Source organism: Triturus cristatus, chromosome 3_2, assembly GCF_964204655.1.
Source record: "Triturus cristatus chromosome 3_2, aTriCri1.1, whole genome shotgun sequence".
Taxonomy (NCBI): Eukaryota; Metazoa; Chordata; class Amphibia; order Caudata; family Salamandridae; genus Triturus; species Triturus cristatus.
This window is the reverse complement of record NC_140584.1, coordinates 709,343,049-709,370,584: the sequence shown is the minus strand read 5'-3', so window position 1 is coordinate 709,370,584 and position 27,536 is coordinate 709,343,049.

Below are 27,536 nucleotides of genomic sequence, written 5' to 3'. Positions count from 1 at the left end.
AGGTCCAAGACCGGATGGCCCAAAGCAAAATAATCAGGGTGTACTAAATGGGTGGAACTCATTTTCAACAATATTCCATCCATTATGCATAGAAACAATTCCACAAATTAGTAAATCTGCTCTTGTTCATAGTAGTATTTTGCAGGACCGCCTGTACTACTTTTTTCTGAATTTGTCACTTAACACTGAAAATAGTTTGCTTTGGAAGCTATAACACTAGCAGCTAATCATTACTATTCCAGAAAAGGTATTGAAACATTTACATTAAAATCATTGATTAAAAAAACAGAAACGTGAAATAAATATTTGGATCAAAGAGCAACTAAGACTATTTTGAATCTGAGTTATTTGTATTTCAAAGTATACAGTTTGGATGAGAAACTTTCAAAAGTGAGCAAATATCCAGTATACTTTAGAAAAGGTGGAAGTTGTGTTCCTTTGAAATTGAGCAGTTTACAACTCAGTGATGCTAAGATAGCACACAACATGAAGAAGGAAAATTAAATTTAAATTAATCTCAGCCACTGAGGTATCCTCATTATAGATCATAATACTGATGTAAGTAAAGTACGTATAGCACACATGGGTAAATGAAAAAGACCGAAAATTTAGAATTGGAAGCTGATATGCATTGTAGTTAAAAATTCTGTGTTCATTATCAGGCAATGCATAACAAAAAGAAAGCCTTGGTTCCCATAGTCTCCTTCACTGGTTCTTGGAAACCACAATCAAAATCAAAATGGTTAAATATTGTATAGTGGGTATACAATTGCTTTACAATTGCTGTTAGACCTGGCATCCTTAGGGTGGTCTTCTCCCAATCTTTTTGTTCTTTACCTCCACGTTTTGTTGTATCTTTTTGTTGGCTTTAGGACTCTGAGCACTTAACCACTGATAATCAGTGCTAAAGTGCATGTGTTTTTTCCCTCAGCAAGTGTAATTGGTATATACCTTATTGACATATTTAATTCACTTGTAAGTCCCTTGTAAAGTGGCATATCATATACCCACGGTCTTTGAGTTACAAAACTACTATTGGGCTGCAGTACTGATTGTGACACCGACAAAAGTAGCCTTTTAAACCTGTCTCAGGCCTACCAATGCAGTGCCTGTATGTCCAGTTTACTGCCCCTTCGACTTAAGATTTGCAACTATGTGCCAAGACCTAAAACTCTCTTTTTATTACATGTAAGTCACCTTAAGGTAGTTCCTAGGTAGCCCTACGGGTAGGGTGCTATATAAGTAAAAGGTAGGACATGCAGTGTCATGTTTTGCATGTCCCAATAGTGACAGACAGTTACATTTGTTTTTCACTTCTGTGAGGCCTAACCCCCTCATAGGTTAGCATTGGGACCTTTTCAAGTTTAAATTCCTGATTAGAGACGAGTAGCTTTTTCATGTTTGATATCTTTGGATTGGTACTGATAAATCCTCCTTAATGGCGATGTTGGGTTTAACCTTACTGTTTTAGAAATTCTACTTTTAGGAAATGAAGAGAAACAGGGGTTGTGCCAAAGTAATATCAGCAAGGCTAGGCCACTAACAATAGAGCAAGAGTATAATTATGAATGTTGACAATCCTTTAATCTATTCACCTGATTTGTGGGTGTGCAAAAAATTACTGCGACCAGCATTTATTTTTTATTATTCTGAAATATTCATGAATCATTTTTCTATCAAAACTCAGACAGTTGACCAAAATACATGAAAAACAATACTCGCACATTTTCTTTTTTTCCCATTTAATTAATAACCCACAAAACATTCATACGCAAATCATAACTTTTGGCTGTGTGTACATCTAATAACCTTGCTTCCTGGTTCTGACTTGAATAGTCCACCGAGAAGCCCACTAATTTAATAATTCACCTAGCTCTTATCAGTTGGGCAAAAAAAGAAACATGACAAAAATACCTTGAAATCAATGTATGGTTCCAGGGATCTATTCTTTACATCATTTCAACCTAATCATATTCCCTGTACACCAATAATGTCTTTGAAACAAGCTCTCTGGTGTGCACCACTATCAACACATTTTGAACCCTAATTAGTTTGTGGGTTCTCCTCAGGACACAGAACAACTAGATACTTAATTGTACTGTAGAACCAATAGTATGGCTCTCCCAATCTTCTTTCTGTGAGAAAGTCCCATTTGTTTTTAAATATTGTAGTGTACAGCCAACTTGACAGTGGTGGGCTGCATTTTTTAAGGAGAATCGATTTGAAGAAGACTTCTCTTCATGTTTTAAATGCTTGTGAATACTACGTACAAGCAATCAACCCTTCATGAAAGCAGGCATTTGTCAGTTAATTCTTCTTTGTTGAATAGATTTTCTTCGCACAACTTTCCAGACTCTATTAGAAATTAAGTTTAGTCAGTCCGACTTCGTTTCTAACAGAGCCTGTAAGAAAAGTGCAAGCATCTGGGACTTACTGATGCATTCAAGGCCACCACACCAGGGCCCAAACCAGGAATAGAGATTATAGGTTATCCCACCTATATCCGGTCACATTAAATGTGGCTCTTGCAGGGTATGTGTTTTGACAAGCACCACAAAGTCTGTGGAAGTGGGTCTGAGATACCAGTTGAATGAGACAAAACACTTGAATTGCAATTCAGAGAATGTGATTTATTTGATCAGATACCCATGTAATCTTCTTTACATAGAAATTACGACCTGCAAGATAAACATCAGGGGCCCGATTCACAGAACTAACTTAAGACAAAATCCTAAACTTACTTCCATTTCGTATTCACAGAAGGCACTAACTCATTTTGGTATTCACAGAAGACACTTACTCACTTTGGTATTCACAGAAGTTAGGAGTCCTAACTTTAGGACTCCTAAATGCCTTCTGTGAATACCGAAAGTCTTAAAATTAGGATTTTTCTCAGTTTAGGAGTCCTAAAGTTAGGAGTCCTAACTATACTACTACTAAACTGAGAAAAATCCTAATTTTAACGCTTTCGGTATTCACAGAAGGCATTTAGAAGTCCTAAAGTTAGGAGTCCTAACTTTACTACCACTAAATTGAGAAAAATCCTAATTTTAAGACATTCGTTATTCACAGAAGGCATTTAGGAGTCCTAAAGTTAGGACTCCTAACTTCTGTGAATACCGAAATGAGTAAGTGCCTTCTGTGAATACCAAAATGAGTAAGTGCCTTCTGTGAATACCAAAATGGTAGTAAGTTTAGGATTTTGTCTTAAGTTAGTTCTGTGAATCGAGCCCCAGGATTATGGAGAACAGGAGTAACACCAGGTGCAAAAAATGATGACAAAATGTACTACACATTTCTTAGAGAAGAAACACACAGTTGATGATATCTACTGACAGTATTGGACAAGCTGAACATTCACAATACTGATAGGGGTATTAGGAACTTTTTATTGATAAGAGGACAAAGGTGGATTTATCCCGTCCGCAGTCATGAGGTTGTTCCAAATGATGAAATTCCGTGGCATTTACTGAGGAGTCTTTAAGTGCAAATGACCAAAACTAACTGGGACAGCCATCTAGTCCAGTGTGAAACTGTAAACTCCCTTTAGCAGTATGTTAAAACACACTGCATAACAATGGTGCTATATGTTATAAAGACATGTGTTGGTAAACGGAGTGGGTGAATTCACCAACGTGCTGATTTCTGGAGATGGACCCATTTTTCGCCAGTCTTAGGTGTTCTAAATGATAACATTCTATGATGTAAATTGCAGCAGATTGAATAGAAATGTCGTATTTAGGCAATCATATATAAAACTACTTATGATTCTTGGTTGTCTCTGAGATTTCCCTTGAAGAGATGGTTCAAACAATACGCATTTTAACAAAATGGTACACGTGTTATTCATTTATTTTTCAGCACATATAAGGGGCTCCAGATGTTTGTTGGACCCTTTTTACAGATTTTAACCCGTTTCTGATATGGCGGCACTCCCCCACCCCATAAGGAGGCAGGTTCCAATAGAGCGTAGTCGGTTTCACTTGACCAGTTAGTAGTGCATATATATGTTACTGCTAATGGAGCCGGAACCTAAACAGTGAAGAAAGCGGCTGATGGTGGTGGTGTCTTTTCTTTGAGGATGTGAGGAGGTCTTGCAAGACTGATTAGATTGAGGCAAGAGAAGGAAGATATTTGTACTTGGGCATGACTTTTGGGGCTGACCGCAAGAGGTCACGCCGAGCCCTGCATTCAATTAATATCGGGGGAAGGGGGCAACATGTATGCATTTTGTTTTCGCCCCAATGGAGCCTTGATCAACTTGATTTTCACCTTTGTGTACCACAGTGTGTGACTATGGGGAGATGCTTTCACTCACACACCAGTTTCAGAGGATGAATTTTATGAAACATTTATGAATGCGTCTCATTCTTGCATTTGCCCTTTCCTATTTTTACTATTACTCTCTCATCCCTGGGAGGGCCTGAGTGGGGCTTCAGTATTATCGGAATCATGAATATATTTACATGAACTATAGAATTAAATGTGAGGGTGGGTCCCAGTTCTAAAAAGTGAGTTAGTGACCATGCTAGAGGGAACCAATACTTTGGGTTCTCAACACGTATAAACAGAGGATGAGTGTGGCACACTAAGTTAAAGAAGCACTGTTGGTCTACCTGTGTTACACTCTATAGTTGTTTTTTGTCTTTGTCTACTTATTTTTCATTGCATGTCTTTTTTCTACTTATTTTTCATTGCATGCACTACTGCAGTGCATTATATGATAATGATCACATTTGTTTAGATTGTTTAGACCTCTCCCTACTGGACAATGCAGGCAGGGCAAATGGGGCATTGTGGGATCTGTAGTCCTGATGAAGCCTGACTTACCCAGATTGATAATTCAATTGTTCTACTTTCAGAACATGGAAATTGCTCTGCATTTATTGCTCTGTGTAACTGACAGCCTATCTCCAAATCACGTCTGTGCTGGGCTGGGTGACAGCTACATGTGTGCATTCCCTCTAGATAGCTACAACATTTATATACTGATGGGTCTTCCTGGGGAGAAGGGACGAGAGGGGCTCACACTTCACTTGAGAAGGTAGTGTCCTGTCCACACACAAAGAGCTGATTTACCTTCCATAATGAGACTGGAAGACAGGGCTGGGATGAAATGGGGACCTGTTCACTTCAGAACACTTTGAAGTGATCCCCCACATAAAAAGCACTTTTAGGTATAAGTACTGAGGCTCTCAATTCAATTCTCCTGGGGAGAAAGGTTAGTAGGGGCTCACACTTCACTTGAGAAGGTAGTGCCCTGTCCACACACAAAGGACTGATTTACCTCCCATAACGAGACTGGCAGACTGGGCTGGGATGAAATGGGGACCTGTCCACTTCAGAGAGCTCCTTTGAAGTCACCCCCCCCCCACACACATCGAAGGCACTTTTAGGTACAAGTACTGGGGCTCTCACCCCCTTCAAATCAGACAATTGTTGGACATGTAACTAGACACTGCTGGCTCTACAGCTAAACTTTGCCAGATGGACTGCTGTGGTGCCAGGAGGGATGGTCACTCTGTTAACTGCGCTGCTGTGTTGGCCTGCTGCTTGTTGAACAGCAGGGGGGACTGCCAGTTTGCTACCTACCTTGTTATGCTAGCCTGCTGCCTGCTACCTTTGTGCTGTGGTGACGTAAAGCGTTCTCCAGGGTTTTGCTGGCTTGCCTTCTGTTCACAAAGTCTCGGGCCATTAAAAAGTTCATTCTACTACTGATGTGATCACCATGCTGTCACTGGTGACTGCTTCTGCATTTGCCCCAATTTCGTGGTGCCTCGGCTGTGCTTGCCGTGTTAGCCCTGCTCGTAACACTCACTGCAGTGCTTAGCAAAGCCCTCATAGCAGCCCTGTTGTGTTGCTGTGGCAATGCAGATTTCCCTGATAACGTCAGCCATTCGCAGGAACTCTGAGGGAGGGGCCTGGACTCCAAAAGACATTGCCACCTCTGTGTCACTTAACTATCTAACCATCAAGTCTGCCCCATCATCACACCAAAAAAACCATAAGGTTAACAATCCATTCCTTGGCCAGAGAAGGAGGAGAGGAGCAGGTGGCAGACAGGCAGGTAATCAGTGGGGAAGGCCAGGCTGGCAGAGGCACCCTCTTGAGGCAGAAGCAGCTGACAATAGGCCGGTGTGGCTTATCTTGGAGGGGGGCCCGCCCTTGCACACTCCTACCATTGGCCATTGTGGCCCTTGTGGTGTTCCTGCTGCAACAGGTTCTTCAGGCCCTACCCACCGGTAGTAACAGGGGGGACCACAGGGTAGTTAAGAGGAGATAGAGGGGTCTCTACCTCCCTGGAAGGGTTACAAGGGGGGCTGCCACAATCATAGACACCATTACCATCACCCCTCACGACCTCCCTCCCTCCTGCCCCACTTTCATTTCCCTCTCCTCTTCCTGTTCTACCTTCTACACTCTTCCTGCCAGGCGGCCAACCAAAGGGGCCCCATACTGCCAAAGGGGGCTGGAATCCTTCTCCTAGTCACCAAGAGACCACTAGTGAGGGTGAGGCCAGAGTAGCTGCCCGGGCCTGCCTTGCCCAGGGTGGGGGCCTCATTACAGCCGGAGTCAGACAGAGGTATAAGGAGAAGAAGGACTGCAGAGTCGGGGATATTTAGCAGGCCAGTTCAGGCAGGCCGGTTCAGTGAAAGCAAACAAAAGCAACCACATTTACGGGACTAGTTGGACCCAGAAAAGCCTCACTGAACCATGTCAAATGACACCAAATAAGCCATGGAAAAATCCAGAAAACAGAGCAACTTGGAGAAGAGTGACTACTGTTAAAGAACGTAAATGCCCTGGTCACACCTGGAAACTGGTTTACAAATTACCTTTGAAGTTGGAGCATAGGACCCTACAAGAAAAAAATTATAAATGAGCCAGTGGCCTGCAGGGTTGGAAAATTACCAAGAGGAGATCAGGGAATAAAACATCCTCTAGTAAAACCAACACCGTGGGGACACCATCTACAGAGACTCAAGCCCAACTTGAGTCCACCCTTGTTGTACACTTAAACTCCAACATGCTCAATCTGCAAGGACTTCCCACCAACATCTGCTGCACTGAGAGCATTAACAAAAGAGGGGCCACTCAATAAGGCCACACCGCACAAATCATTGTCAGCAAACCAGGTGAGGCAACAAGCAGACAACAGTTAGAGTCAGGAATCCAATCAGCACCACTGTGAGAAGCCGGCGAATGGGAGTACCTCCTGCCACTTAAACAGTGGATCTGACCACCACTTGGTCCAGGAATCCAGGCAGGGCAAGACAGGGCAAGGAAAATCCGAAGTCCTAGAAATATCATCAGCACCTGACTCCCTGAAAGAGGACATACAAAACCCTCACGGGAAAGCAAGACTTCCCTATGGATGAAAGGCAGCTTGGTAGTTGGTAAGTATACATGGGATATACCAAAGATTGGACACAACACCGTTGAAATGAGGAATGTCAAAACGAAATCCAAGGTCTAGCAGGCTATCTATCTGGCAAAGACACAACGTAGGAGGATGTTTGTCATTTGTCATCAATTGAACATTGAAGAGTAAAAGTTTGGAAGCCACCACTTGCATTCAGCATACCAAAGGATGTACCTTAAACTTTGTAGCTCAGCAAAGTTTGATTAGTGGAACACATACTATCATTTCTATTCCAGCACAGGTAATGGACAGCATAATCATTTGACTGCAGACACATTTCAGGAGAGAAGAATCACATGGGACTTGATGAATACGTGTCGGTTTAACAAATGTGAATAAATGAAGGTAAACAAAGAACTAACAAATATAACATTTCATTCTTAATTCACAAAATGGAAACAAGGCATCATGGTAGGTGTAGTCATTTCAATTTCACATTGCCATATCCTGCTAAATTGTAAATTGAACATAACTAGTGGCATCCAGAATGCAGCCACAAGATTCATGCTCGACCTCCCACTGTCACCTACATCACACAGCACCTCAGGAAGTAAGACTGACTCTCCATTCTCAAGCACAGCCAATTCAACCTTCTCATGCACACATATGAAACACAGGAAAAGAATAACTGAACTGCTGCGAACACTTTCACCAATCCACCAGTCACCAACGCTCTGCCTCACACATACGTCCCACATCTGCAAAAGCAAAACTGGATTTTTCTCATTCTCCTACATTGCACCAACTCATGGAATGGTCTCCCTCAACACATCAGAGCCCCCTCTTTACATTCTAAGTTCTGCTCATCATGTAAGCACCTTGGGACCATACACCTACACAACATGCCCAAGTACCTGGAGACCTTCTCGGTTGATTAGTGCTCTTTACAAATCAATACACCATAACATAACACGAAATACCATAACATAACATAGCATATCAAAACATAACATAGTAGAGCATAGCACAGCATGACGTGACATAACATAAAATAAAGTACATAACATCCCATAACATAACAACATAAAAAACGCAATATAATGATCTTCTTTCATTTATTTTTAAGAATTCTAGGAATTATGGAGGCAGCCCTTCTTGAAATATTGCAAACACCTAGAGCAGGGTTCGCCAAAGTCGGTCCTGGAGGGCCGTTTTCATGCCAGATTTTTAAGATAGCTACATTTATCTGAATAAGGTAAAAATCTGGCATGGACCTGGACCTTCAGGACCTTCTTTGGAGAACCCTGATCTAGATCATTATGAAGTCACTGGCATACAGTCGCCCTACTTATTATATTGTGGGTGCTTTAGGCATTAAATTGTACTCGGAATATGTTGCCCCTCAGTTTATGATTATTCACAGTGTTGTGGTGACTTTTCATCACATATTACTGGTGTATCATAATATGTCCTTTCTTGGTATACTACCAGCATCTGTGTCTTTACAACGCATTTCCACGATTATTGTGGAGTTCTATGACTTTTTTGGCCACATTAGCATAAGTAGACAGCCTTACTAAATGGTATAGGCACTATTATATTGAGTGAATCAATTGCATATGACTGTGATATATAGACCTGTGAAGGAGATGGTTTCCATGTGCGGTAGTAGTCCAAAGTAGTACCTGATAAAATGACAAGCTGGCGTTTGAAAATAAAGCTCATGTATAGACCAGAAATGTATTTTTTTTTCTTTTCAGTGACAAGGTTTTGTTTGCAGGAATTGACTTTTTATTTTTGTATTTATTTGTTTGCGTGTTTATTTCAAGTTTTTAAAATAGCTCTGTGATAACAGCAACGGCGATTAAGAATCTCCTTACAGAGCATGAAGGATTGAAACTAAGAGCTACTGAAGAGAGGACAATGGAGATGGTGACAAACAGTCAGGGTAGGGTCAATGAAGAAGAGAGAGTGATTTGAGCTCCAGGGAACAATTGTTGAGCAATCTGTGAAAGTAAAAGAGGGGAGAAGAGTTTGAAGATGAGTGGAGAAGAGAGAGATGACATCAAAGAATAATAAGGAGAACAAAACAGAAGTGGGTAAAGCAGATGGATGACGCTTGCAATAAAAGATAACCATAAGATGGTCTTGAAAAGGTCAAAGAAGAGAGCAAGGAAGACCTTGAAGAAATAAGGAAAGAAATGGTAGAAATCGAAGGAAAAGGTGAGCAAGATACTAGTAAGATTCAACATTAAGATACAGAAGAAAGAGGGTAAGAAGGGATAGCATTGAGGTTGTAGTCGGCGAAAGAAATATATAGCATAGAGGTTATAGGTCAAAATAAAAACTGTCTGGGAAGGTTTTTAGTCGTTTATGGCATTAGAGAACATCCATTTGTCTTTGGAGGTCTAAACATAAGTGGTTTCAGAGACACAGGTAGCAGGAAGATGTGACTTGAACGTCTTTGATTCATGCCAGAAGACTTTTCTGCTACATTTTCTTCATATGTTTAAAGTTAGTTGAACGGCAATTCGTGCAGAGCTGGGTATGTGCATTGATTTATATGGTGACATTCAATCATCTATATTGGTAAAACGTTTTATGTGATTATCGTGAGCAAAGCTGTCTTAGTCCTGCGCCTGTAGGATTAGTTTAATTATGTGGACATGAATCTGCCTAAAACGTGTAAGCACTCTGTACCTTCAGCAGTAGACATTGTGTTTGAGCCATGCAGATTCATTTAACCTAATGGATATCCCTACCTTCTATAGATCTCTGTAGCCTTAATTTCCAAACATTCTACTAACTACAAATTTACAATTATAATAAATGATTTAAAATATGCTTAGAGAGAAGGTCGAATTAAGCAGGTAGGAGTGAAGATAGATGTTTTATAGAACATGAATAATAATATGGCAAACACCCTGTCAAATTTCATACACTGACCACGGGGGAGCATCAGACTTGTCTGGCACACCAAATACATATTGTAAAAATTCATGAGTTCAGCTTCAGACCTGCCTCTAAAACCAGCAGCTGTTTAGCCAATGTATTTGAATAATAAAACAAGTCTCTCAGCACACGCAATAGTGTGTTAACACAAGTAAAGTCATCCAGTCAGTCATACATTCTGCAATTCTTTCTTTATTTGGATTTTGATTCCTCCGCCAGCCAACATGTGTTTCGTCAGTGGGTGTGTCACCCTGCAACTTCCAGAGGGCTGGAATCCGCAGGTGCACTCTGAGGTCAGTACGGTATGTCCTCAAATTAAAAGATTAGCAGTAGCATCACAATAAATCCAAGAACGAGAATAGGTATGTCTTCAGCTACAAGGTCCTGTCACCGTGTCCAGGCAGAAGGCCTATCCTGTGTTGTGGTAAGTGCTCCTGTTCCGCGTTCATTTGAATAATGTGCTGTGAAATGCATACGTTTGTCTCAATTTCAGTGTTCAATGAGGAAGTACAACCCAACACCAAAGGGAATGTCAAGCTTAGTAAGCAGTTATTTAGTCTTCAAATTATTCTCCGAGTACCATGCATTCCTATTTGTAAAACAGTATTTGCACACGTTCTTTGGAAATTTTGCTGTAAAAGGAATGATCTTCTTTTTCTTGAAGGCTGTGTGGTGGGATAATCCAATGAAGCTTCATAAGGAGAGCCTGACTACCCTGCTGTGCTTACTCGCTTAATACCGTTTAGGGTATGTGTCAAAGTAATGAGTATTTAATTTTTCTGGCTACTCTCTTGTATGGAAAGGATCAAGGTGTGGATGCAAAAATAGGGGGTCGTTAATTTTCTCTAGTTTCATTCTGTCATAGTTTACTTCAATCCAAAATATATGTATTCCAGAAAGCCAGGAGGATACCACGATGGAAGTTTGCTAAAATGGCTCTTTCGGAACATGGCGCTGCTTTTCTGCTGACTAGCTATCCGGGGAGAAAAAGGAGCATTCAGGGGCCCATTAGGATGGCGGACAGATTGGAGTCCGTCCGCCATCCTGTTGTAGACCCGGGACCGTCTGCCATGCCTGTGGCGGTCCTGCAACACAAATTAGGATGCGACTGCCACCATGGCAGTTGGGTTCTTCATTTTAACATTGAGGCGGTGTTAAAATCGCATGTTTTGCATTTGCGGAACATCTGCGCTCCGTGCTTGACTCCGGTCAAACTCCGGCGCTGGTGTTACTCGACCTCAGTGCCGCGTTTGACACGGTCTCACACGCGATACTGCTGCAGCGTCTGAGAGAAGCAGGTGTCTCTGATTTAGCACTTGAATGGTTTTGGTCATTTCTAGCAGGTCGCTCATTTCGGGTCGCTACACCTCCATTTGAGTCTAAACCCTATTTCATCGAGCAGGGAGTGCCTCAGGGGTCGGCACTTAGCCCCACGTTGTTCAATCTGTATGTGCAGCCGCTGGCTGCGGTCGCCAAGCAGTGGGGCCTGACTATGGTCTCTTATGCTGACGATACGCAGCTGGCGGTTGCACTCAGTGGGGACTCCAGCAATTTCTATGCAATTTTCTATGGAATTGTAACAACGCTGATGGTTTTATTTTTAATCATTTGTCTGCTTATGTTAGCCAAAGTACTGCACCTTAGAGCACGTAATTAAAAATAAACATTTTAAACTTTTCCGTGTCTCTGATTACTCTTGTTGTGGACTGATATGAGATTAATAACGAAAAGGTGTTTCTGATTCTCACCATTCCTGAGAGTACTCTAAGTCGCTTGGTCTGGGTTGTCTAATCATTGGTAGCTTTGAGATGATACGGAGAACGAATGAGACACTGATGCTAGTTGGATAGGGGTTCTGGGTACTGAGGTGAGTTTTTTGGTACAACACAATTCACTGACGTCCTGGTTTCCTGTGCATAGTTCTGTGCATGAGCAGAATCTTTACTTTAACAATCTTAGTAGCCTTGCTAAATCTATCTGAGCATTTGCTGGTGAAACCAGGCTTTCTAATTCTAACCCAATCACCAACTCTTTGACAATGGGATTTAGTTCTCCACTTACAGTCGTACCACATTTTCATTTTAAGCTGCTTGGCTTCCACTCTTTGAGCAGCACAGTTCACCAATTTTTCAGAAAAGGCATTTTTTTTGCATTTCTCCTTGAAGCACCAGGGACAAATTTTGAAAGAGGGATCCCTACCTTTCAACAGGCGGAAAGGACTAATTTCATTGGTGGTATGGGGCGTGATACAATATAACCACAATTTGATGACATCGGCAACAAAACCCTTTAACACTCTGTTAAAGCATTCGACTAAGCCATTCTCATGTGGTTCATATACAGATGGTGTAACATGTTTAATATCTTGGCATTTTAGGAATTTTTCCATTTCTAAGGAGGTAAGCTGCACTCCATTATCAGTGACCAGGACCGAAGGGCAACCTTCACTGGCGAAAACTTCCTTTAAAAGTTTCATAACAATGTTAGTAGTAGAATGTGACACAAATTTCACTTCTGGCCACTTTGAAGTGGGAGGAGAGTATAGATGGGTCAGGGATGGGCTGAATAGACCTGGGCTGCATTCAGAGTAGTGGGAGGAGTTGTCACTAGCACCTGCATAGGCCCGTTCTGCGTTTAGAGTGGTCGGAGGAGATTTACCCTGCACATGAATAGGCACTGTATGCCTTGGACATTGCTGTCTCTGCCTCCTGCTGGGATGCTTAGAGGAACAAACTGGTTTGGACTAAACACAGACACTCTCTGCCTGAGAGGACAAAGGAATTTGGAGTATAAATTTTGGGACCCAGACCCCAGAACTTTAGAACTCTTTTGGGACCAAGAAGACTGCCAAGAAGAAGAGCTGGAGAAGCCGTGAGGAGGAACTACCACTTTGCTGAGTGCTTTGCTGTGTTGGCCTGCAGTGGCCGCTTCTGTCTTGGGCAGGGAAAGGACTGGACTGAACTTTCTACAACTTCTTTCATTGAGTATCTCCAAGGGCTTGAGGTAGAGCTTTTCCCCTGTTCAAGAAGTCTCAGGAACAGCAAAGACTTCAAGTTCTTCTGTCCTCAGCACTGGGGACTGTGTGTTTTGTGCTGCAACAGAAGACAAAGTAACCTGACGCCGTTCACGATGCCGCTGCCAACTCTGTGTCCTGAAGGCACCGCAGAGGGCACTGCCGCAAAGCTGCACAGCAATCCTGGTCCCACCGACAAAGTCACCTGATGCTGCAAACGAGCCGCTGCTCGCACCATGACCTGTGGGCACTGCACTACGTCCCACCTCACTTCATGGTGCTACATTGGTATCCCCATCGCCGCTTCACACTGACATCGACACCGCTGCTTGCACCGTGGTTAGAGGGCACATCTCATACAGTTACACGACGCACCACACTCATCCCGCACCGCAGCCTTGGTTTGCCTATGCTGGCGCCATCGACTCCAGTTCATCAGCTGATGACAGCGCTTCAGCAACGACGACTACGCTGCTTGCTTTGTGACCTGCCAACACCACGACGAACACTGCTTCACTTCGCACCGTGACCCTGGTCTCACCGACGATGCCATCTGACGCTGCCATTGAGCCGCTGCTCGCATAGTGACCTGAGGTCATCGCACGCTGCACCGCTGCACTTCGTGCCGCAGCACCCGATGCCTGCTGACGCCAGCGCTCCTGACTTCAACTGCGAGGAGTTCGATCTGCAACGCGTATGACTTCAAGGGCCCGACGACTCCTGCACTGACCTCTGGAACCGATGCCTGTGGACGCCGTGCTTTCGGAAACTCAATGAGAGGTCGCCGATGCCCTGTATTTCTAAAGGATCTGTTTTGCGGGTCTCCCTGACGCCGCGATCAGCCAGAACTGTTTGTATTTGTTTGTTCACAACAAAGTGATAGCCCCGGATGGAGCTATCAACTTCAAGGAACTTTATTTCATGGTTATTTTGATAACTGAAGATTTCTAAGTACTGTATTGTGGATTTTTATAATTTTTAGTCTTGTCTTAACTATATAAAAATATTGGGGATTTTTCTAAACTGTGTGGTGTCCTTTTTTAGTGCTTACACTGTATTACTGTTGGTTATGTGCAAATGCTTTACACACTGCCTCTAAGATAATCCTGACTGCTCGTGCCAAGCTACTAAGAGGGTGAGCAAGGGTTATTTTAGGAGTGTAACTCCCTTATCCTGACTAGAAGGAAGGGTCGCTACTTGGACAAGGTACAAACCATTGCCAACTAGAGACCCCCATTTCTAACAGTTTCCATATACACTGTAATGAATGAAGCATGAGAATGATTCTGAAATGTGTTTAGGATCGTGGCATGGACACTGAGGGGCTCATTACGATGCCGGGCGGAAAGCCTCCACCCAACACTGATTTGGAATCGGGACCAACCGACTTGCAGTCGGCGTTTCTGACCGCCGAATTACAATGTGACCAAACACTGTTCGGTCGGAGTCCCATTGTTTCCTATGCGAGCTCGTGTTCCACCCGACAACGGCAGTAACACAGGCTCCTATGGGAAAATGGGGTGTTTGTGGAAAACCCTGCACCCTGTCGCAGTCACCCCATGGTGCCTGACATACAGTGAAGGGTTTTACAGGGGATACCTTAGGTACCTCCTCCGCCATCAACCGTAGGCCATAGGGCCAGGAGGGCCCTGCCAGGGGCCCATAAAGTCACTTTCGGACAGCCTTTTCGTATCAGAAAGGCCAACACAGAAAGCTGTTGGAAATCGACATCTTAATCCCAAATGCAGAAATGCGTAAATCGGAACCGATTCAGAATGACCATGTGGTTTACATTCTGACTGCAGACATTGTAATCCGGCGGTCGGAATGTAAACTGACTGAGCCAGTAGGAAGGGCTCCGACATGGTCGAGGACATTCCAACTTTTGGGTGGAGGCTTCCTGCCCAACATCGTAATGAGCCCCTAATTCTGTTTACAGATGAATAGTACACAGGACACACCTCTTATATTCATAAATATGGATGATGTTCCTCTACAGCCCCCTTGACCCAAAAGAGCAACAGTACTGCACACATATCAATTTGCAATACAAATAAGGATGCATTTTGAATTTTGAGACGGGTGCACACAAAATCCCCACATATTGTTGGCAAATCATGATGGACTTGTTTGTGTTGCACTTTTAATTCATATGAGATACATTTGCGCTCATAAATTATTTGCTCATGTAGAACATTAAACGGGTGTGATATGATATTAAGCTGGCCCAAACACCTCCCATGGGAATGTAGTGAGCATTTTTAAGGTAGAAATGTACATGAATGATAGGCGCGCATATAACCTCATAGGTCCATGAGCATTCAAAATCTTTTTCTCAGCTCACGCTCTTCCTAAAAATGGGCAGAGATTTGTAAATGTCAATAGCAACTGCAATTTATTTTCCAGGTTTGAAGTGGATAAAAAACAACCAAAAATTGCTGGGGGTGTACATGAGAAAACAATAAAACTGGAATTACAATGTAAAAACTTTTTTTGCACGTCCTCTTTTACACTATGTACAATTACGCATTTGTAATTGACTTTGTGCATGAATGTAAAACTGAATTCAGAATTCAGGAGCACTTTTGGAAATCCTCGGGAATCCCGGATATTCACAAATCTACAGTAAGTTACAAGTGTCAACCTGTGAATCTAAATGGTTGATTTTCCTTGAGAATCAAGGACAGAATGGGCATTGTGTCTCAATATCGAAAACTTTGTAGACCACCTGTTAAGCGTCTGAACGTACGACAAAGTACTAAGAACGCGTTTCCAACATGCACATTGACATGTATAAAGAGGCTGGTTCTATTGTAGGATTAGAGGTTGCTACTCGTTGTTTAAGAAATGTGTGCGTTATGCTTTGATAGAAATAATAATTGACACACGAAAGTTTTGATTTTTACTTTCTTCAATTTAGTCCATTCCGTGATTTTTGGCCTAATTCAGGTTGTCTCATTTTTTATGATTGCTTAAAGTTAAATTGAATGAAAGTTTAGCAACATCATAAGCACTGATTAAAGTTTACAATTATGGGTGATATTTTGAACAACCGTGAACGCTAACAATTTTCAACTGGTAGCTTGTTTTTAAAGTTTCATTACTTGGGAATGCTTGTCAGAGAATACTAATATTTACTGCACAGTATTTTGTTGACATAATATTGGATTTTGTGAGTGCACAATGATTAATAGGCTCTACAGGAAACTGACAGTGATGTATCTAGTTTCTCTCTAGGATAAATATGTTGCATGCCATTAGTGTTACATAAACACTTCGCCTGCTGTCCAATTTCCATTACATTTGCTTGCATTTATAGCACTGAATCCTGAATTGACAAAAGATATTCATTGTACAGAACATATTGTAGAAATATGAGCATTGACCCTGGCAGGAAATAAGGACTGAGTGGGCACAGAATAGTAAATTCATGAAGACCTCTGGTTACCGACGTTGTTAACGGTGGGGAGCATTTTCTGAATAGGAATGGGTCATGTTCAACTCCAATGATGGTTAATAGTCATCCGACCTCTTACAATAAATTGTACTCCCCATGTGCTAAAAAAAGGAATCAATCTGTACTGTTACCATATCTTATTATACATGTGTTTCTGCATCCTTGGATTAAAAACCCATCTCTAGTTTCTTTATAATAGGCGATTAGTGACATACTCACTCACCTATTATTAAGAAATGACATAGCAGCTCCACTGTAATAATATATTACAGTTGAGTTCTGACATCACCATGCCTGCTGTTGGAATCAGCAGCTGGGGAAAGGCAGATCATGAAGCAGAGCATAATTAATGCAACTGTTTAAAGAACAAAATGTGACTTTTCTTTCTTCTGCTTGATTTTTCTAGCTGTACAGAGACATGCAGAAAGGATATATTTATATGTGCATTTTTAAAAGATCTGTGAATTTAAGGTGAGCTTGTTGTCAATGATGATTCCAAGGTTTCTGAAATGGGTGGAGGGAATGGGTGCAGGTCCTAGGTCTGATGGTCAACAGTAGTTGTTCCATGTGTTTCTGATGTTGCAAAAGATCAGTACTTCCATCTTGTCTGTTCAGCTGCAGGCAGTTGTTCTTCATCCACTCTGTGACATTTGTCATGCATCTTTGGAAGTTGGTTGTGGTGGTGGTGGAATCATCGGTGAGTGAGAGGATGAGTTGGATGTCATGTGCGTAGGAAATTATGTTGAGACCGTGGGATCTGATGATGTTTTGAAACAGGTTCATATATGCGTTGAATAACGTGGGGCTGAGGAATGGGCCCTGAGGGCCATACTGCAGGTGATCTCCTTGGGTTCAGAGGTGAAAGGTGGGGGATGGATCCTCTGGGTACTTCTGGTGAGGAAGGAGGTGATCCCTCTACAGGCGTTCCCTTGGATGCCGATGTGATGTGGAGTCTTTTGATCAGTGTGTGGTAGAATATTGTGTCGAAGGTTGCGAGAGGTCGAGGAGGATCAAAGCTGCTGTTTCTCAGTTGAGTAGGGTTCAGATGTCAAAAGTATAATAGAAAGGAGCGGAGTAATGTTACATGTTATAAACAAATAAATGTTGTAGTACCAAATGAATTTGACTTATTTGTTTTTATTCCTTATTCTTTATAATTATTTGTGTATTTCCTTCCTAATTGTTTCAATTATTCAAAAGAATTCCAATAAACCTATACATTGGTTTCCATCTTAACCATCACATGTAGAACTGATGCATTGATTCATTTATACCAGCAATATTCAAAATTATACACTTTGTAATAAATCAATTCAAATAAATGATGCTTAGTATATACAGTTGTACAGCTTAATGCTCAATACAATGCTCAATATGTACAATTATACAGCCAACGCGTTTCGTCCTATCTAGGACATCATCAGGGCTGTAAAAAAAGAAAAGAAAAACATCATATCAATATACATTGTTCGATATATAAATCCTATCACGATACCTATACAAGGAAGAAATATATCCACCATATACAGAATATACCTATTTGACAGTACAAACTTGTTGATCATAATCAAAAATATCCATGTATAGAACAGTGTTAACAGCTGCTTGCAATACTGAAAACAATATAATAGTTGCTTCATTCCTTAATTATCGAAATTATGTCCATAATCCCATCCAAGGCCTGTCACCCATTCAGTATATTTTTATTCAGGCGGATAACTCATAGTCCCCTTTATATTTCAAACATGAAAGTATAATCTTTAAATTAAATTAGTATTTCCTAATAGTCCATCCCTACTGCTTGTTTCTCACCTCAATGTTACTTGAAACAATCCTTGCAAATCTATGCTCTCTTTTCCTTCCGTACTCTCTCCAATTCTTCGTTTCCTAGCACTTGCCAATAATTTCAGTATGTCATTCCATACCTCTATATATCAGTTAGTTAATCTAAAGACAAAAGACAAGTCAATGATACCAATCCTACATTCTTTACCATTAATGGGCTAACGCATCCTACGACCATGACGTACCTTGGAATAATATATCCCCATATATTCCACAACAGATACGATAATCCAGCTCAATAGCTAGAAACCACCATCTTTTTTCCAGACACTTCCACATCCATTATTATTCCCGTAATTTCAGTTTGTTGATTAACCTCCTCTTAGCTAATAATTAATCTGAAAATAAAACCAAATGGCACCCAATTAGTATCGCTTTCACTGGTCCCCCAAAAATAAAGTAAACACCCTTATTCTAAACACATACCTTGCTTCAGCATATCCTCGTTCCACACAGCCGGTCCGATAGCCCTGCTCTGTAGCATAAGCCTGCTGAAGTCCCCTTTTAAAGGATTCAAACACCAATCATAAACTCCGATTTCAAGGCCTCATTGCCATAACACTAAAACTGTTTCCTATCTGGTCCACCTATTCAAGCCTCCAATCAAATCCCATTTTACTATCCCGAGTTTTAAACAGAGTCAGGATACCATTTCATGTGATCCTCAACCAATCCGTGTGCCCCACTTCAATGCTTAATTAACATGAAGACTCAAGCAGCTCCCTATCTGGTCCGCCTAAGTTCTCTTAACTATTATTGGAGAACAGACTTGAAGAAACGGCTATTCCTATTCGTTGGTTGCCCCACCAATGTGATTATCTTTTATTCTATGTACTGAATCGGGCGTAATGCAATGATTATTACATCCGTAAAAAACGAACATAAACATGAAGACTCAAGCAGCTCCCTATCTGGTCCGCCTAAGTTCTCTTAACTTCCGTGGAGAACAGACTTAAAGAAACGGTTATTCCTATTCGTTGTTTGCCCCACCAATGTGATTATCTTTTATTCTATATATTGAATCGGGCATAATGCAATGATTATTACATCCGTGGAAAACGAACATAAAGAAACGGCTATTCCTATTCGCTGGTTGCCTAACCAATGTGATTTCCTATTACTCTATGTGCTAAAATCAAACGTAGTGAGATAATATTTACACCCACCGATCGTCATTTACCAACACAAACACTAATCGCTAATCTATTTAATTTGTATTCTAATCAAAGCAAAAAGCTAATATCTCTATCATACCTCTAGCGTAACACTCCGTTCACAATGTCCCGAAGGCAAAATCAATTAATAATTATGTTCCTTACTTATTCTCTTTCCACATATAAAGTATGATTTTCCCGAAACATTCATTCGCGCAAAACGTGTAGGGAATAGCCCAAACTTAAAATATACAAAGACCATAGTACAGCGGAAGACCAGTCTTGGTACCTTCTGTTAACACTGAAGAATCACAAATAACAACCCCCATTAATCACCAACACCACCGTCCATCCATTTCAGTTCCTATAAAAAAAAATTCTTGTACTTAGTGTACCGATACCAATCAAAGCTCCATTCACAACCCATCAAATAATGTTGCAGAGGATACCAATCATTAGGGTTCAGATGTCATCAGTGGCTGCAACCAGGGTGGTTTCGGAGCTGTGAAAGCTGCAGAAACCGGACTGGGATAAGCAGAGTGGCTGGTTCTGCTCCAGGTGTGTCATGAGTTGATTGTTTATGATCTTTTCCAGTACGTTCACTGAGAATGGAAGCAGGGAGTTTGGGCGGTAGTTTTTGACCTTGCTGGGGTTGGCAGAGGGTTTTTTGAGTAGTGATCTGACTTGGGCATTTTTCCAGGCATTGGGAAATGTTGCTGTGGTTATAGAATACAGTGGTGAGTTCCTGGCCGATTCTTTGGTTTCCGAGCTTAAAGATGTGATGCGGACATGGGTCTGTGGGAGCTCTTGGGTGGATGGATTTCAGGATGGATTTGGTGTCCTGGATGGAGAGGATGTTCCAGGTGGTCAGTGTGTGGTTCGTGTAGGTTACATAGGTGGTGTAACTGTTGAGGTAGTTCATAGGTGTAGGTTGGGGTTAGAAGTTTGTGTATATGGTTGCGGTCTTGTCATTGGAGAAATGGGTGAGGTTGTCTGTCGCACAGCTCCTGTTAGGATTTGATGTTGTTTTTTGCTGGTAGCTGAGATGGAGAATTTCTTAAAAATATTGAAAAGTTCCTTGGTGTTGTTGGCACTGGTTTCGATGCATGCTGAACTGTTTTTTGTTGTTGTTTTTTATGTATAATTTATACTAGCTTTTCAGATAACAAAACACACAGTAATCTGAAGTCAGATGTGAAATCGCATCTAATTAGTACATTTCACTGAATGTTTGGCTCTCCTATCCCTCCCTTCCATCCCCCCAGCTCAGATCTCAGTGTGAGTGGTACTAGCATTTCCATACAACATTACGATGAGCACCTAATGTGTGGGCCCCTCATGGTCCATACATATATGCCGCCGGCATTCTGTATTTACTTTAGGGCCACTCTTCAGCCATGTCAAACATTCATATCACTGTAGTCTATGGGGGTAACTGACCTGGTGTCAACAATTCTGTAAGCATCGCTGTTCATGTTCTCATGTCATCCTCCAGATTCTCTTCCCTGTGTGTTAGTTTCATATGACACACCTCAGCATTGATCCATTTAGCCACATCTTTCAGCCAGTCATCGACCTTTGGGCATCTATGGAACATCCACCCTATAACAATTCTGTGTTTAGCCAATTGCTATCCCAAAGCAAGAAATTTCCTACTCAGCTTTTTTTTCTTACAGAGCGGGAAGTGCTCCCATAGGTATTGGGCTATCCCCCTGGTGACCTCCTGTCCTGTAACCAAGTGGAGCCTCTGTGTGATGGACTACTAGAAGCCATTAATATCTGAGCACCTCCATATCATGTGCAGAAAGTCAATGGCCTTCTCCCCACATTTGGGGCAGCCCGTCGATCTCTCAGGATTTATTGTTTGTAGCCATTTGGGTGTCAGGTATACCTGGTGGCTCATGTTATATTGGAGTAGCTTGAACCGCGCATTGGTAGAGGTGGACTTAACCCCCTCGTGAATAGCTTCCCAAGCATGTGTATCAAGAGGCGCTTCCAACTAAATCTCCCATTTACTCAGTACCTTAAGTAAGGTCCTGGGGGTATCCTCTCTCATAGCCCTATAGATGTGCAATATCAGTCTCTGTCCCCCAGCCATTGTCAATAGTGTTTCCAGTGTTCGGGAGTCAGAAGGTGCCTCCTGGGAACATTGGCCATATCTCCCGTGCTGTCTGCGCTATTTTTGCATACTGTAAAAATTGCCCATTTACTGGTTGGAATGTCTCTGAGACCTCTACAGTAGTTATAAACTGGTTGTTGGGGTGAAGATACCCCAGTGACTCACAGCCGCCTTCCATCCATTTACGTAAGGACATGGAACTGCCAATACTTTTCAACAGACGCAAAGCCCAAATATTCATTTCTGAAGCACACAGGGCTTTCTTCAGCACCGTTGTGACCGTCCATTCCCAGGCTCAACAAACCATGTGTGGCAACCACGTCGGTGCTTTTGACCCCAACATAAGGGTCTCAGGTAGTGAGTATAGGCAGAATAAACCCCTCAGCAGTTTACGCTCCCAGTTTTCATGCTTCTCCAATCAGTGACAAATGCAAAAAGAACAACTGATGGACAGAATGGAGAACAATGTCTTACATTCACCCCAGTACAGAGATCTGGTCCTAAATCCATCGTTTTTTTGCTCACCATGCCATTCCAGTTTGGACCCAGCCATATGCAAATCAGTCTTGACCCTGAGCCCAATGGGAACAGTCCAGCCTGAACCGCCAGGCCAGGTCCTCCCTGCACTGTAAACAAGCATCCTAGGACCGGTTTCGGGCTTTCAGCCTGTGGAAATATGGATTTTTATGGTCAGTTATGTCCCCTATCTTGGACCCCAACGGTTTCATGTATAAATCACAAGTACATGTATGTTCCCTCCAGTTCCAGTTATGAAGACGCAAACACATGTGCGTCCACCGTCAACATGTCCTCTTTCCGACCCGCCATGAATGGGCTGGATATTCTATTCCTAAGTATGAAAGGCCACCGCCTTTATATGGTTCATTTATCCCATTTTACAGTCCAGGCGAGTAGGCCCTGATTCTGCCATTAAGTCTTTTTCTTGCCTTCTGCCTCTGACAGCTCCAGTTTGAGCTCGCATCTGTATCCATGAACTTTGTCCTACTCCCTGCGCGGCTAACGGTGCCTGACTTGACCTGTCTGCTTGCCAAAAACTGTATTTCACCTTCGAGATTATCTGCTCCGCTCCCCATCCAATGCATTCCTGTCTAGTAGTTTAAGTAAACATTCTTCCAGCTACCGAGCAAAAGGCCCGGCTTCTCTGTCTTTATGCAAGTAATTCATAGCCCTGTTACTATGGAAGATTTCTGCCCTCGCATCTAGTGTAGACACTTAGACGCTTGTACACGCACTCACAGTCAGTATAGAATAGATTTTATTAGAGAGACCTTTCCTTTTGGATAACATAGTTCTTTAAACATAGGATGTTAGATATGATTTGGGATTAGGTTGACTTGACCCCCCAGACTTCTGTCTCCACATGTAGAGCTAAATGTCAAGTCCCCTTCACCCCCTAGTTGCACGTCAATCACACGTCATGCTGCTGCGCGCGCATCTCTGCCAAGTATTTCTGCTGACATTGCGAAATTCTCTCATGGGACCACCCATTGTGACCTCATACCTAAATGACGTTCTTTAGTTACGCCTAGTTACACCCATTTTTTTGTTACGCATGTATGTTTTATCTTTGTTATCAATTGTTACGCCTCCTGCATCTGTTTTCACTATAATGCCTCTGTATAAAAATGATTACCTGTCAATAAAGTATTGTCCTTCACTTCCTGAACCTTCGTGGTGATGGAATATGGAGTCCATCAATTCGAATTGATTTTGGAATAAAGCCTGTTCCGAACCTCTAATACCACGGATTCTGCCTCTTATTTTACTGAGCTATTATTATTAATTTTCCGCATCAAATTAAGTTCCGGTAATTAAATTATTTACCACATATATGGCGCCCGAACAGGGACACTTTCTCATCTCACGCGCCGGAGGTGCGTTGCAGGCCCGGTCTCCTGTCACAGCTGGACGGACAACAACGCGTACCCACAGGATTTCCTGTATCTCCCTCCTGCCGAGCGGGGGTAACTGAGGCTGCGATCAACACCCAGACGAGGCGGTGAGAAGTGCGAAGTATCCCGACCAGAGCCTAGCTGAGAGAGCAAGATCCGAGGTATACAGAGGCCCACCAGTTTCCGAAGTTTCCGAAGTTTCGAGTCGAGTCCAGTCCGGTTCAAGTCCAGTTCAGTTCAGTTCCGAGGCCTTCCGTTCCGAGCTACCCGGTGAGTACCATTGTCGGGGAGGCGTTCTGACGTGCACATAGGTTGTGCCGGTCAAGACGGGTTTGGGTACACAAATCCGGTCTGCACTGTTTCAGCAGTTTATCTGTACTGTTTAGCAGTATATCAAGTATGTCCAGTATATAATTCAGAATTACCTAGTTAGTGCCGAGTATTATGCTTAGTGACTAGTTCCCTAAATGGCCATCATTGTTGTTCATTAAATGTTAAATGTTAAATGTTTTAAATACGTTCTGCATATTGTAGTGTGAATGACTGTTCATTATTGTGTTTTTGGTGTATTAAACGTGTTCAAAATTGGGTATCAGATCAGTTCTCAATATGCCGCTCTTTTCGAAATTAAGACAGATCAAAACTAGAAAAGGGGTACTCGAAGAAGCTGTTCCCATTCCTCCTAGGGACACTCCAGGGTACTTCATGTATCATAAACATGGCCTAGACGCCATATTATTTCTTGATTTATGGGTAGACTACACCAAGGAATTACCAGAAAGTCAGAGGTGGCCCGCAGCTGGGACCTGGGATGCAGATTGCATCATGAAAGTAGAGGAAGAATTATGGAAAAAGAAAGCCAGACAGTCACAGAAAGATGCCATCGAATTATGGCGTAAAGAATCATATAGACGTACAGAAAAAGCACTCAGACAGGAAGAGAAAAGTAAGGAGAATTCAAATAAAGTCCGAGAAAATCTATTAATTGAAGAAGGTACTCGAGTAAAATCAGAACAAGTAGACAGACAAAGAAATGCCCTTATGAATGGTATGTATCCTCTTCTGGCCGAAGGGTTACCTAAGGCTACTCCGGAGATACCAAAAGACTTGCCACCCCCATTGTTTCCGATAAAAGCACATCCCAAAGGGCATCCCAGAACCGCAGAAGATGTTTTCCTTTCCTCTTATTTAGACGACGCAGCTCCCGAGTATGCTAATACTGCGCCACATAGACCGCCTGCCGAGGGGGTTCAACGCCAAGACCCTCCTCCGTCTGTACCTCCGCAACAACAAACTCCGACACAAGTTCCGGCAAGCACATCCGTTTCTACAGCTGTATCCACACCTATGGTTGCTATATCACGTTCAACGAATCCTTTCACATCCAGCACCCCAGGTGGTGCTACAGGAGGTACATCAAACATTTTTTCCACGCTACCCAGAGTAAATAAACTTTCCTTTCAAGAATTAGCCCACCAACGTACGCCCAAACTAGTAACTCCCGACATGCTTAAGGAACTTCTAATAGATTGTAGATATGACCCTGTGCCCGGCAAAGAGGACGAAATGCTGCTGGCATCATTACGTATCCGACGAGCTGCAATATATTTAGGGAGGCTACCAGGAATGACTACACATTTAGAAAATATATATCACTTTGTCCAGTCAGGACGAGATTCTGAAAGTATTAATCGAGCCATGGAGTACCAGAAAGTGGAGATACAGGGGGAACTGTTACGTTTCCTCATAAATTGTGTGATCAGAAATCAAGACCGACCCGGGGTAAATCCGGAAGAAATGCAAATTCTTACCACATGAAGTCGGAATATATCAGAGGGGAGACATGATAAACGATTAAGTATAGTAGCTATGTGCCGAAAGATCCGCAAAGAAGTAGAACGAATACACGAAGAAAGATTAGCAGTAGACCAGCCTGAACAAAACGAGGAGGGGGAGGAAGAATTAGAACTGCCCACAGGACAGTTAGAAACCATGGCCTATGTAGGTAGAGGAAGATCTTGCAACAATACTAGATGCTTTACTGATCCGATACGTCCGATACGTCCAGATAATAACAGAAATTTCCAAACACCTATAATAAATATAAGGTCCCCCGAACATTCGTTCCAAGCCGCTGACAAATTACTCCGAGAACGAAGGGGTTATCATATACTCGATTCTATGGACGAACAAGAATTAGCCAGGTCAGCCGTTCATTGGGTTGACAGTCCCGGAAAATATAGTGATGATACACTAGCACATACGTTTTTGAACCTCACCCCAGATGAACAGCGTTTAGCTGGTATCTATATGGTTCAACAACTCCTTATATTATATAAAAGCCAACACTCCGATCCTGGTCCATTACCTGATATATTGACTGAATTACTCACGAATAAATGGAGAGGTTCAGGTACTGAGTTAATTAGAGAAATACTAGAATCCAGAAAGCAGTACATTCTTTTTGTATGCCCCGAACATGTCTCACTGCCCATCAAGGAAAGAACGACGTATTACATGGATAGACAGAATCCCTTACGCGAAGTGCACCCGATAAAAGGTGATGACAATCAGTTTAAACGTGTGTTTGTATACATACCCATATCTAAAATAGAACTATTAGAAATGAAGAAAGTGGTACCCAGTCATGACAAAGACCCAGCGGGTTTCCACCGTGAAATTAAAGACATGTTGCTCATGGGAGAGTATACCTATCCCGACATTATGAAAATATTGAAGGTATTAATGCCTGCGGGCATCTACGAAAAACTCAAGGAAAAGGATTGGGAGGTGGGAGACCAAAAGATAGATTGGACAGCATTAGAAAACGAAGAAAAAGCTCGAGGTCCAGGTTCAGGGCTTGGGGACAAGACCAAAACTCTACCAGGTTTACTAGTACAGGTACTGCCACGTTTATTAACTACGAAAAAGGAAGACTGGGGTGCAATCTCAGCCTGTAAACAAAAGCAAGATGAAGACACTAGTGATTTCTATGCCCGATTCGAAAAATGTTTTGGTATAAATAGTGGAATAAAAGCAAGTAGCGAATCGTATCCACATCTGTTTGTGACAAAATTAGTTGAAAATTCCTTGCCCCAAGTTAAGAATAGAGTATTGAAATTCGAGAGTACTTGGCAAGGTAACACTCCGTCACAAATGTTACAAATGCTACAGTACCATCACAATAGAATTAGAGAGGAACAAGAACATGAACAAAGACGCATGAAAGACACGAAAATGAAAATGCTAGTTTCCCAGACAGTTCCAGCTGACGGTCATAAAAAGGGTATGACACAGTCCAGTGTTTCAGCAGGTCCTGTAAAAGGGACATGCAACTATTGTAAACAGCCAGGTCATTATGTACACGATTGTCCAGTTTTAAAACATAATATCGCCATAGGTAATACAAAAGAAAGACCACGGCCACTTAGACAGGATCAGAACCAACAAGGAGCCCCGCAGCATGCACAGTCCATGCCAGCTCCGCAACAGTCTATGCCAGCTCCACCACCGCAGCCTATTGCTGCCACACAAACAACGACACAACAGATGTACCAGACCGCACAGTATGACTATCCTGATTATCAACGATACTCATGAAACAGCCTAGAGAGGGAAGTTGGCTTACCCCTTATCGAGGTCCCTGTAGATCAAGAAGGACCTTATGTACACAGTGAACTATTAGGCCAAGATAGAAAATTTCTACTTGATACAGGGGCA